The following is a 12,783-nucleotide window of genomic DNA, read 5'->3' on the forward strand; positions in this document are numbered from 1 at the left end:
CCTCAAAATTGAAGTGAGTTGAAACAATTTGATTAAAAAACACTGCTTGAAACTCTGCTGTATCGAATGTGCAAACAAAAAGTATGAAAATGTTAAGAAAAAATAACTAAAAGACAGTCAGGGAACATACAGTAGGTTAAATTTTGTTTTTGGGAAAAAAAACTGAAATGATACAATTAAAATAGGTTAATATCTATAATAATTGATTAATATAGAATAATAATAGAATACTGAAATTACATGTAAACCATTAGCTGTCACGCATCAACAGAGAATTATCAACATTTATAGCATTTATTCATCTTGGTTTGATTACTGTTTGGTTTGTGTTTGGGTTCATATTAGTTTAATGCATTGCATAATGTTAACATGCCAAACATGTATTAGTATGTTTAAATAATAATTACTGATTGATCTAGATTAATAAATGCTAAAATACTGTTAGGTCAGGTTAATGAATGTTGACAAATGTATCTGAAATGTAAAGTGTTATTCTAACATTCATATTAGTAATATCCATATATTACTATTACTCTCTCTCTCTCTCGGCTGATTCCTCTAGGGGTCGCCACAGCAGCAGCCATTCATTTTACTATCACTAATACTAAAATTAATATCACTAATCTCTTTATTCATTCAAAGTGCAAAAATTATGAGACCTGAACTTCATTGGTTCTAGCGTGTCATGCAAGCACATTTGAGCTTTCGTGTTTACCGTGTCATATTTAATTGATAAGCTCTGATGTAACTTATGTGCGCTGATCAGTGTTGTGAATAAAAGTCTAAATGAAATCAGTTGAATGACGGACTCACCTGTCGATCTCTGAACTCTTTGAACAAGTCAGGATGAGCAAGTGACAGTGCTTAGCCAGATTTGATGTGTTGCCTCCCGTGGCTAATTTAAAGCAGCGTTTGTGGAGTGGTGCATTGAGGTCTGTTGCTTCACCTTTCTCATTACTTTTGTAGGCAAAGTAATGCCATATTTCACTCCTACTGCTCTCTTTATTTATTCATTTCGGGCGTGTAGAATGAGCTTCATCTGTTTGATCCATCGTGTTCCTCTGTTGTCACCGTTTGCCGGTTTTGCGTGACCCGCGTCAGTTTGGATAGCGCACTGCCGCCTAGCGCATAGTTCGAATTACAGTATTATTACTATACCCCCCAAAGGGACAGAAATATCAGTTTTGGGGGGGTCAGATAATTTTTCTGATATTGTGAAAAAATATAATTACAGTTACAATACAAGTCAACTCCTATTTTCACTGTAGGAACATTTTAATGTAAAGCGATTTCAGACACCCCTATTGTGGACCGTACCATTTTTAACCACCGTGGCTAGAAGCAACGGAGATAGAGAACGACTTCAACTTCTCAAGCAAGTGTCAACGTTTAATGACAAAACGCTAGTTTCATAAAGTATCATTCTTTTCAACATTCCTTATTTGTATATTCAAAAATATTTAAAATAATCTAATTTAATACAGTTATAATTTTTCAATGTAAATTATTTAATTTTATTGGTAACAGCCAATATTTTAATTGAATATATTTATCAAATTTAAGAATTTGAAATGAAAGATGGAGCATACATTTAATAAAAATTAGGGGAAAATGCCCTTTATAAAGGTACAAAACATTATTCTGAGTGTTTTCAAACAGTGATGTAATGAAACATTGACAATTTAAGTTTGAAGGGAGTAAAGCCTCTGTTTAAGCTATTAAGGAAATGTAATTTTTCCAAAAGAAGAACTTTTATTTTAAATAAATGTTCATTTTAAAGCAGCCTACACAGTGTGATATGTTACCATATTATCGAATTTGAATAATTGTAATGTGATGATCAGATGCAGATATCTTAATCAAAGAATATAGGCGGTTTGCGGGTGGATTATTTATTTTTAATAGTGGATTCGGGTGACTCAAAGTGCACCAGATTAATGAATTTATCTTTAAAATGTACAACATTTTCTTCCGGGGGGGGGGCATGCCCCCGGACCCCCCTACAGATACCAAGCTCCACCAACCAAAAAATTTGGGAAACACATTAGGCTATATGATGATCTACAAAAAAAAAAAATACACATTTTATTATCTTATTATTAAAATACATTATTATGATTTTACCACCTCTGCCTCATTTTGAGCCAGGAAAAACCCTGGAATAGGCAATAGGCTTCTTGTAAAGGTATTACTTTTACCAGTAATTAGAATGGTATTTCAGTGCACTTAACTTCTAACTTTTGGTTAGAAGTTGATCAAAACAGTTCTCTTTGGATATATAATAACAATGAGATATTCTGTAGCCTACTGATTATCAGTTTGTGGCATGTTTAGACCTTGTATGTGTGTTGCACAACACATGTTGCACTTGGCGATCACGGTGGGGATTTATATGGTAGTGGACCATGATGGTCATAGAAGAAGTGAAGGAGCAGTACCCCCCAATTACGGTGGGGTAATTCGCACTCTGGGTGAACTTTGAAACAGCAGCCCATCAAATACCGAATTGAGCAAAATTATGATATTGTACCGTTTGAAATATAATATATACCGGTATTTTTGCAGTACCGGTATACCGCGCATCCCTACTCTGCACTTATTCGCAATCACAAAAGGTCATTATTTGCTCGTGCTTTAAAGCTTTGCCAGGTAAACATTTCATTAGCGTTCTGTTCTGACATGATGAATTCCTGAATGAATCATACGTTACAGTGGCAAGAATAACTTTGTGAAAGCTTTGTGGGTGATGGACAGGGTTTACATTAAGACAGGAGTGTGCCTAATCTAGTTAATCGTGCGTTTCTTTTCTTTTATTCCACAGCTGATGTGTGCAGTTTTTTTATTGCTTGCATTAAAATAATTTTCTCGTTTTGCTTTTTAATTGCAGTCTTTTTCTTCTGCCATTCATGCTTATCAGCTCCATGCAATCTTAAGCTTTTCTTGGTTCAGCTGCACACAGTCTGAAAAGGGTTTATGGCAGTTTGCTAAAATAAAAGAGCCTTTCTAAGAGCCATCGTTTAAGCTGTTGACTTTTCTACCTTGAGAAAGAACGTTAAACGAACAACCAATGATGAACCACGAATCAAACCAACCACTGGAGTCACATGGACTATTTTAACAATGTTTTTACTACCTTTCTGGGCCTTGAAAGTTGCAATGACGTTGCAGTCAGTGGAGGGACAGAAAGCTCTCAGGTTTCATCAAAAATATCTTCATTTGTGTTCCGAAGATGAACAAAAGTCTTACGGGTTTGGAACGACATGAGGGAGAGTAATTAATGACAGAATTTTTATTTTTGGGTGAACTAACCCTTTAAGACTAAAATGACACTTGGAGAAGCTTGATAAATCCGGGCCCTGAACCAGCAGTTAAAAAATCCACTCAGTTTTACACCTACTCAGGGGCGGTTCTAAGGTCAGTGGATATTCGGGGCTTTAGCCCAACCTAAAATTGGGTATTTTTATTTAAAGGAATTAATTAACTATAAAAAGCGATTTAAGGGAATAAAGAAAAAGAAAGGCTTATTGTATTAGTGAAATAATTGTAACTATTTGCAAATAATATTTTATTTTTAATTATGCATGCATTGTCTCTAAATGAATCAAGGAAATTATAGCATATTTTCAATTCAAAAAGGCAAAATTGTATAAATTTTTTTTAAAAGTTGAGTAATTTGCGTCACCGGATACTGTCGGTAGTTGAACATTTCTATTGTAAAACAGTCAAAAATTAAATGTTTTCCACTTACATTTTACCAGGCATTCGTTCACTTATTTAATCATTTTAACACTGATGAGCTAGACCGCTGAACTTTTAGTCATCCTAACAACAAACAGAGCGGTGCGTAATGGAGCGCATCAGAGCAGCATCAAGAATATCAAATACATTGCAGTGAATCTCTTATTTGCATCTTAAGTTTATTGCCAATAATAATGACATGTTTGCGAAAGTGTAGAACTCGGTGAGCTAGCACAAAACACACCTTCAGCACAGCGACTCATTTAAACGCCTCTGATTGGCCGATGCGTTCAACAGACATGTCTGTGATTGGCTACAATGCTCAACGCTGCAAACGCACGTCGTAAGTATCTTTAATGCAAAGGGAAAAATATAAATAAAACTGTAATATGCACTTTTCATGTTAATCGCAGCTGCTGTAATCTTATTCACGTTTGTTTTTCTGATTAATTGTTTTGCTCTATGAGAAAGACAAGGTAACAAAATATTTGGGGCTTCACTAAAAACATTCGGGGCTTAAGCCCTCTTAGCCCAGCCCTAGCGCCGCCCCTGCACCTACTCCATTATATAAAGGTGGAAAAGATCTCAGCTTACATTTACTTGATGTCATTGCTAGTATTAGACTGACTGAGAAAAATGATGACTCTAATTCAAAAGTGTCACACTATAAGCACATCTTTTATAGAAATGATATACCTGAGATCAGGCCGTTTGTCTCCACTCTTAAACGTTATTGGCTGATCCATAGAGCGGTTACTCTTCATAGACACACAGCTGGACTCTGGGTTTGAGCTCTTCTGCTGGACTGAACTGGAACAGAGAACAGATTCAGTTTAATCCTTTAGATTACTGTGAATACATTTATCCTGCATCAAAAAGTACTTTGAGGAAACAATTATCTTTTTACTGAATATTTCATTTTAGTAAAAAAAAAAAAAAAAGGCAAAAAAATCTTCTTTTTTCTGTAACTGTCTTTAATCTGTTTGTGTTTGTGTGTGTGGAGGGGTGGAGGTGTGGGGGTAATGATGAGATGAGATATACTTTATTGTCCCCGAAGGGAAATTTGTTTTGGACTCTGTCCATTCCATAGCTTTACAGAGACAACACACACACAAAAAAAAAAGACACTGTACAAAAAGAATGAGCATTTCATACGTTTAAATAGGTACGTATGTATAGTAGTAGACACATTAACGCCTTCCATTGGCACTTATAAAACTTTAAAACGGTTACTTATTTAAAAACTGGCATATTGCACACAAAAGCACACAACTGATATATTGCACACTCTCCATATGGCCTACAAAATACAAAACTGACATATTGCATACTCCATAGCACCCATTAAAATACACAACTAACATATTGCACTCTCCCTAAGGCCCATAAAATACACAATTGGCATGCTACACACTCCATAGTACCCATAAATACATAACTGATATATTCCACAAGGCCTATATAATACACAATTGGCATACTGCACACTCATAGCAGGGATGGAAATTAACTTTTTTGTCCACCGGCCACTGTGTTTCAAAATCTACCAGCCACTCAATGTTTTGCCAGCCACTTTCTTGTTTTTAACCGACAATGTGTAACTGCATGTGAAAATTAATACTACAAGATCTACAATACTTAAGCAGTTTATTTAATCTCAAGTCTCAATGAAATACTGACATTTTCTCTTTCTCTCTTATATATATATATTTCTTTTTTTTACCTGGATGTGGCATTTTAATGATTCGTGGTCTTTTATGGCTTCCAGTTTTAGGTTTTTAGTCCCAACAATGAAACTAGGGCTGGGCGATATGGACCAAAAGTCATATCCCGATTATTTAGGCTGAATATCGATATACGATATATATCACAATATTTTTTCCGCAAAGTGAGAGCAAATGTTCAGTCAAAGTCAAAGCCAAATATGACATGTCACAAGTAGTTTTATTGAAACCGGCTATTTCCACACACACAAGTACTGTCCCCCTTTACTTAACATAAATTGTAAGAATATGACTAATAGTAAAGACTAGTACTAATAAATAAACATTAGGCCTATGCTAAAGCTATTAAATAGCAGTCCCAAACTAGTTTTTGTTAATACAATGTTGGTATGAGCCACTAGAGTCATTTAAAAATATAAAAAATAACACAAAGAAAAATAAAGTGGCATTTTGGGGTTAATATGGAAACGACAGTTGCCATGGTGAATACACAATATTAAAAATAACTGTTAATGAACCATGGAAACTGCTCCTGATGAATAGTATGAAAATCATCCCTGCATTACTTTTATTTTGTGTAATTTACAACGTAACGGCGTTGCATGCTCGTAGTGTTCGCTACGAGAACAGGATAACGGCTGACCTGACAGGACAAGAAAGTCCGTTTTTCTGAGGTGAAAGACTTTATTTCAGCGTACACTTATGTCCTCTAAAAGTGTCCGCCGTCTGTGTGAAACAGTATATTTTTATTTACCCGCCACGGTGGCCGGTAGGTGAAGCGAGTTTACCCGCCACAACACAAAATCACCCGCATTTGGCTGGTGGCGGGTGCTAATTTCCATCCCTGACTCATAGTACCCCTAAGATTCACAACTTATGTATTGCACACTCTATCTGGCCTACAAAAATACACAATTGACATATTGCACATTCTCTATGGCCGACAAATCGCACAAATGACATATCACACACCTCAACAACCAACATATTGCACACCCCAAAAGCCTACAGATTGCAAGAAGAACACGTTACACACACCTACATATTAGAGTTAATGAGCTTAATAGACATAGGTAAAAAATGAGTTTTTATAACGGTTTAGCCTACATTTAGGAACTCTAAATCTTCTACCAGATGGTAAAAGCTGAAATTCTGGATGAAGAATGTGGGTCGGGTCAGAAACTATTTTTTGTGCCTGTCTGATAACCGACTGCTCATAGATTTTCTGGGGGGGCAGATAGTTTTTGACCCCCATAATCTTCATAGCTGTCTTTACTTGACAAGCGATCTGTGATTTTGATTGTACTGTCAGGTTACCATACCAGCTTGTAATACCGTACTTTAAAATACTCTCTAATATTGCATGATAGAACAACAACATACATTTTTGTTCTACTCCATACAATCGAAGTCTCCGTAAAAAATGCATCCTCTGCTGGAGTCTGGAGCAGGCAGTGTTTACATGGTCCTTCCAGGTCAGTGCATTATCAATATGTACACCCAGGTACTTGTAAGAGCTAACCTGAGTAATGGGTACATTGTTAATTACTACAGGCCTGGTATCGCCTATGGCTTTTGGGTCAAACACCATCTCCTGAGTCTTAGTTACGTTTAGCACAAGATAATTATCATCGCACCACTGAACAAATTCCTCAATTTCTGTATGATACGCGGTTGGGCTTTTATCTTTATGCTAGGGCTGCACGTTTTCAAGTTTTTCATTAACCGTTAACCGAGGCCCTTAGCGGTTAATACTCGGTTAACCATAGTGTGCGCGCCGCAACCCCGAGATAGGCGTAATTTGCGGGTGAGACATATCCCCACGACCCCACCACTATTTTCTAAGGTCGATATTGTATTGTCCCCACCACTTTTGAAATATCTCGCGGCAGGAATACCAATACAAATAAACAAAACATCTCCAGTTAACTAGCAGAGCATTCATTTCGTTCGTTTTTTTTTTTTTTTTTTTTTTTTTTTTGGCGATCTAGCGCTGAAATGTTTTGTTTTTTAAATCAAGTGATCAAAGTGCTCGTTGCCGCTGCGATCGAGAAGGGTCTTGTAAAACGTGCGGAGGTATTATTAATTCGTGGCCACGAAACAATTCACCTGAATATTCACCCGTTCACATCACACACACACACCAAAAAAAGGAATAAAAAGCTGTACGAGAATAGTCGGCCTTCACTGAAGAGCTATCTTCACAGGTAAGAAAAACAGTTTAATAATTATTATTAATTCGTGGCCACGAAATAATTCACCTGAATATTCACCAATTCACAAAAAATAGGTCTTTAGCATTCACTAATTAATAGTATCAAACTGTTTTTGGCCACGTTGTAATTCGTTAAATCAAAATGAGGGAGGGAATTTGTTCAACGTGTCCACGATTTATTAAAACGAGGGAACAAATAAGTCGTCGTAACAACTAATTATTTAGATCAGTGGACAGGGAGCATAAGAACAAACAGTGAGAGAGCCCCGGCCGCGCGCGCGCACTCTCACCGCCTTCAAACAACACGAGCGCTGTATTGCTCTCTCTCCCTCGCGCATATCAACACAATAGTAAAAGGTCGGAAGACCGATTGTGTTTTATAGATTAGTAGTTTGTTCAGATAAAGTGTTTGATTAGCAAGTACATGTTTAGGAAATGCATAATACAAATTGTATGGGTTAATGTAACGGTAAACGGACTCTGCGGGTAAAACTGTTGTGATGAAATTGCGCATGCTCGAGGTAAAACTGCTGGGGTAAAGCTGTGGCTCTGCGGCTCTGCAGACAGATATTATTGTGCTGCCATCAGTGGCGCGGATACTATGTTTGTTTCTGGCTCGCGCACGCTCGCGCACAGCCTTCACTCTCGCACAGCCTTCACTCTCGGACGCGCGCTTTCTTTGCCCGCTTCATATTAGAAAACTGGTCTAGCGGTCTCTGGTGGTGCAAAAATGTATTACAACTAAATTCAGTGCACGCCATTGACGCCACTTAACCGAGCAAAATGTTTCACTCGGTTACGCAATTTTTAACGGTTAATCGGTTAATCGGTTAACCATGGACACCCCTACTTTATGCATGAGGCCAAGGATTGCTGTATCATCGGAGAATTTAATAATGTAATTATCGGTATGAAGTCTAAGGCAATCGTTAGTATATAATGTAAAAAGGGCTGGCGAGCTGACACAGCCCTGCGGGACACCAGTGCTGATTGGCCTGGGCTCCGTAAGAGCATTATTCACTTTAACCTGTTGAGTACGGTTTGTTAAAAATGAAAAATACCAGTTAAGAATAAAAGAATTAACATTCATGTGTTTCAGTTTCTGAATAAGCATATAAGGCTGTAGAGTGTTAAAAGCCGAACTAAAATCAACAAATAAAATACGTGCATAGGCTTTAGGGTCTTCGAGGTGTTTACTGACCAGATGTGAAATGCTATTGATAGCATCGTCTATGCTGCGCCCCGGCCTATAAGCAAACTGAAACGGATCCAAAAATGCACCAACATCTTGTTTAAGAAATGACACCATTATCCTCTCAAAACATTTCATAACAATAGAAGTTAGCGCCACAGGCCTGAAATCATTATTCACATTTGGGCATGGTTTTTTAGGTACTGGTATAATTTCTGATTTCTTCCACAGAGTGGGTATGACGTGCAAATCTACTGATTTTTGAAAGATTGGAAACCATGCAGCTGTCAACTCATCTGCACATGTCTTTAGCAAAAATGCGGATATTCCATCCGGTCCCGTTGCCTTCTTAGTACATAAGTTTTTAAAATGCAATCTCACCGCCTTGGGTTCTATCACCAGTCTTACATCCTGCTCTGTGACAGCAATTGTCTCTAAAATATTCTTCCTTTCTAAAGAGAAGTCCTGAGTTTCAAATCTCAGATAAAAGTAATTCAGTTCATTAGCTCTTTGCAGGTCATCTGAAGTGCTGATGCTTTTTTGAGCCGGTGTCATATTCGTGAGCGGTGCGTAATGGAGCGCATCAGAGCAGCATCAAGAATATCAAATACATTGCAGTGAATCTCTTATTTGCATCTTAAGTTTATTGCCAATAATAATGACATGTTTGCGAAAGTGTAGAACTCGGTGAGCTAGCACAAAACACATCTTCAGCACAGCGACTCATTTAAACGCCTCTGATTGGCCGATGCGTTCAACAGACATGTCTGTGATTGGCTACAATGCTCAACGCTGCAAACGCACGTCATAAGTATCTTTAATGCAAAGGGAAAAATATAAATAAAACTGTAATATGCACTTTTCATGTTAATCGCAGCTGCTGTAATCTTATTCACATTTGTTTTTCTGATTAATTGTTTTGCTCTATGAGAAAGACAAGGTAACAAAATATTTGGGGCTTCACTAAAAACATTCGGGGCTTAAGCCCCCTTAGCCCAGCCCTAGCGCCGCCCTCCTACGTACTTCCGCTCAATTTCATTTTCCTTCAGTACTACGTCTGGGACTGCTGTATATTCTTAGGTTTCCAGAAACAAATTTTTTGTAGGACCAATCAGCGAATAGAGGGAGTGGCTGAGAACGATGACGTTGATGTGATCACACACATGACTAGCGTCGGCCAGTAGTGAGCCTACGTGTGACGTACAACACACAGACGCGCTGCTTTATCAAGACTCGAGGAACAGAGAGAAGGAAATGAATAGTGGAATAAAGTCGTTTTTTTTGTTTGTTTTTTTGCGCACAAAAAGTATTCTCGTCGCTTTATAAACTTTATAAAAGACAGACATCTTATTCTAAACATAATCCTCTGATCATTCGGACGACCACACGTTAGCGATTGGTTATGGCAGATCCTGAGTGACTCTGGGCAGATCCAATAGTTTTGAAATTTAACAGAGAACCCGCCTTCAAGGAAGTAAACGTTTCTCAATGGAGCGAGGCCAGACTCTCTGTACAAATGAAATGTACGAGAGTCTGGTAGAACCAGGCTACCTTAGCCCAGCCCTAGCGCCACCCCTGCACCTACTCCATTTTATAAAGGTGGAAAAGATCTCAGCTTACATTTACTTGATGTCATTGCTAGTATTAGACTGACTGACTGAGAAAAATTATGATTCTAATTCAAAAGTGTCACACTATAAGCACATCTTTTATAGAAATGATATACCTGAGATCAGGCCGTTTGTCTCCACTCTTAAACTTTAGTGGCGGATGATCCATAGACCAGTTACTCTTCATAGACACACAGCTGGACTCTGGGTTTGAGCTCTTCTGCTGGACTGAACTGGAACAGAGAACAGATTCAGTTTAATCCTTTATATTACTGTGAATACATTTATCCTGCATCAAAAAGTACTTTGAGGAAACAATTATCTTTTTACTGAATATTTCATTTTAGTAAAAAAAAAAAAGGCAAAAAAATCATCTTTTTTTCTGTAACTGTCTTTGATCTGTTTGTGTGTGTGGGGGGGGAGGGAAGGAGGTGTGGGGGTAATGGTAATGTAATGTTTGTTAAAAATACCTGCATCCTGGAGAACAATCTCCATCTCTGGATCCTTGTGAATCAGCCATGATGAAGCTGCAGGAGAATCTGATGAGTTTGATCTCCTCCACTGACTCTGAATGAAGAAACATTCACACACTAAATTAAATGATTAAATTAAACAACCTTCATAATTTAGCTGAACATATCTGGAGTGTGGGAAAAAAGGATCATGTGACTGCGTTAACTCAAGCTCACAGGGCCTTTTCACACACACAAGTCGACCGTTGATGTTCGGGTGGAAAAGAAAACAAACCCCGACCCACATCGACACACACTGATCCGATTATATATATAAAAAAAACGTGTTTGTTGACGTTTGTGTGAATTGGCCTATGTATGTTTACACATAAGCTAAACTTCTGGAGAATCACAAACATCACGAAACACAAAGGAAACACTGAAGTGGAAAAATAAAAACCTTTATTTAAGGTTTCATATCAAACAATCACGTAAAATGTCCTCCAGAGATTCATATTAATATGAGAAAGTCACACATGAACACTCACCTTGATCAAACTTTTACAAGATACAGGATCTCAAATCCTCCAGCTTTAACATCATAAAACTACACTTCAATCCCTTTAAAATGGCTGACTTTGATGTTCTGTTTTTTCCGTGTCGTATTTCGCATTTCTCCTGCTTAAAATGGCGACAGGTAAACTTTTTTTTTTTTTTATGGCGACAGGTAAACTTAGGCTGCGTTCGAAACCGCATACTCAATGAGTAGGTACTTAATTTCAATGAGTACTTACTTAACGAGCGCTAAAAGAGTAGATACTTTATAGCCAGATCTCGTTGAGTATGAATGAGAACCGGACATCTGCCATGTTGACGTTATCATGTGACCTACGACGCGTTATCACAAGCGCAACAACTTAAAAGATTTGAACGACACGCTTAATTAATCTGTCTGTAAATATCATGATATTGATTAAACTTGCTCATTTTGTGGTCTTTTTGAAAAAACTGCTTCCCATTTATTTTGTGAGTACATTTAGGGTTGATTTAAGTTCTTATATTTAACCCTACTAATGTGACCCACCGTTTTATCCTTAACGATATTTATTTTTATTACGAAATCCCAAAATTGTCATCTCTTGAATATGTTGTTAATTTCTTTATTTTATATCCAAACATTTTCATCCATAAGCAAAAGTGGCTTACTGCTTTGTTTTCCTCTTTTTCTTGTTAAATTTAACTCTCGTTTCATCCCTCAGGCCTATAAATAACAGAAAATGCTTTTTTTTTTAAATGTATTATATAATTAATTATTTAAGAAAATAAATATTGATATTCAACCTTATAGGTTTTTTCCTGTGTATAAAATATCATAATATGTTTGCAAACCCATGATTGATATATATATATATATATATATATATATATATATACATAGCCTACATGATATACCTCATAACATCAGTAACTCGACAGCCCTACCTAGAACGGTTTTCCTCAGCGTTTGTAATGTCTGCACAAAGGGAGATTCACCTTTGGGGAAAACTGTTGATTTTATACTCGAAAAATTTAAGTATCATTATTAAAAATTAATATTACCCCAGAATGAATTGCATTGCTATTCCAGCCCCAAAACATACAATAATAACAACGATAAATGCTGATCAATTAATTATATTACTTTTTACTGTAAATTATATAATTCAATAAAACAAACAAAATGTAATGTATGTCATTTGAAATAGCTATGCATGAATACACTCTAGATGTGTATATAGTGAACATCTACATTTTCATTCAAACAATAAATAAAGCATTAATTAATTGTATTTTATTTACTGACAACAATGAG

The 12,783-nt window shown here is 36.8% G+C and overlaps 1 protein-coding gene across 1 annotated transcript in view; it reads right to left on the reverse strand.

The window, feature by feature from the left end:
• Nucleotides 1-12,783, reverse strand: part of LOC311302516 (uncharacterized protein) — a 197,792-nt gene that overhangs the window by 114,181 nt on the left and 70,828 nt on the right. The window lies entirely within an intron of this gene.

This window comes from Rutilus rutilus, assembly GCF_951802725.1.
Source record: "Rutilus rutilus genome assembly, chromosome: 13".
Classification (NCBI taxonomy): Eukaryota; Metazoa; Chordata; class Actinopteri; order Cypriniformes; family Leuciscidae; genus Rutilus; species Rutilus rutilus.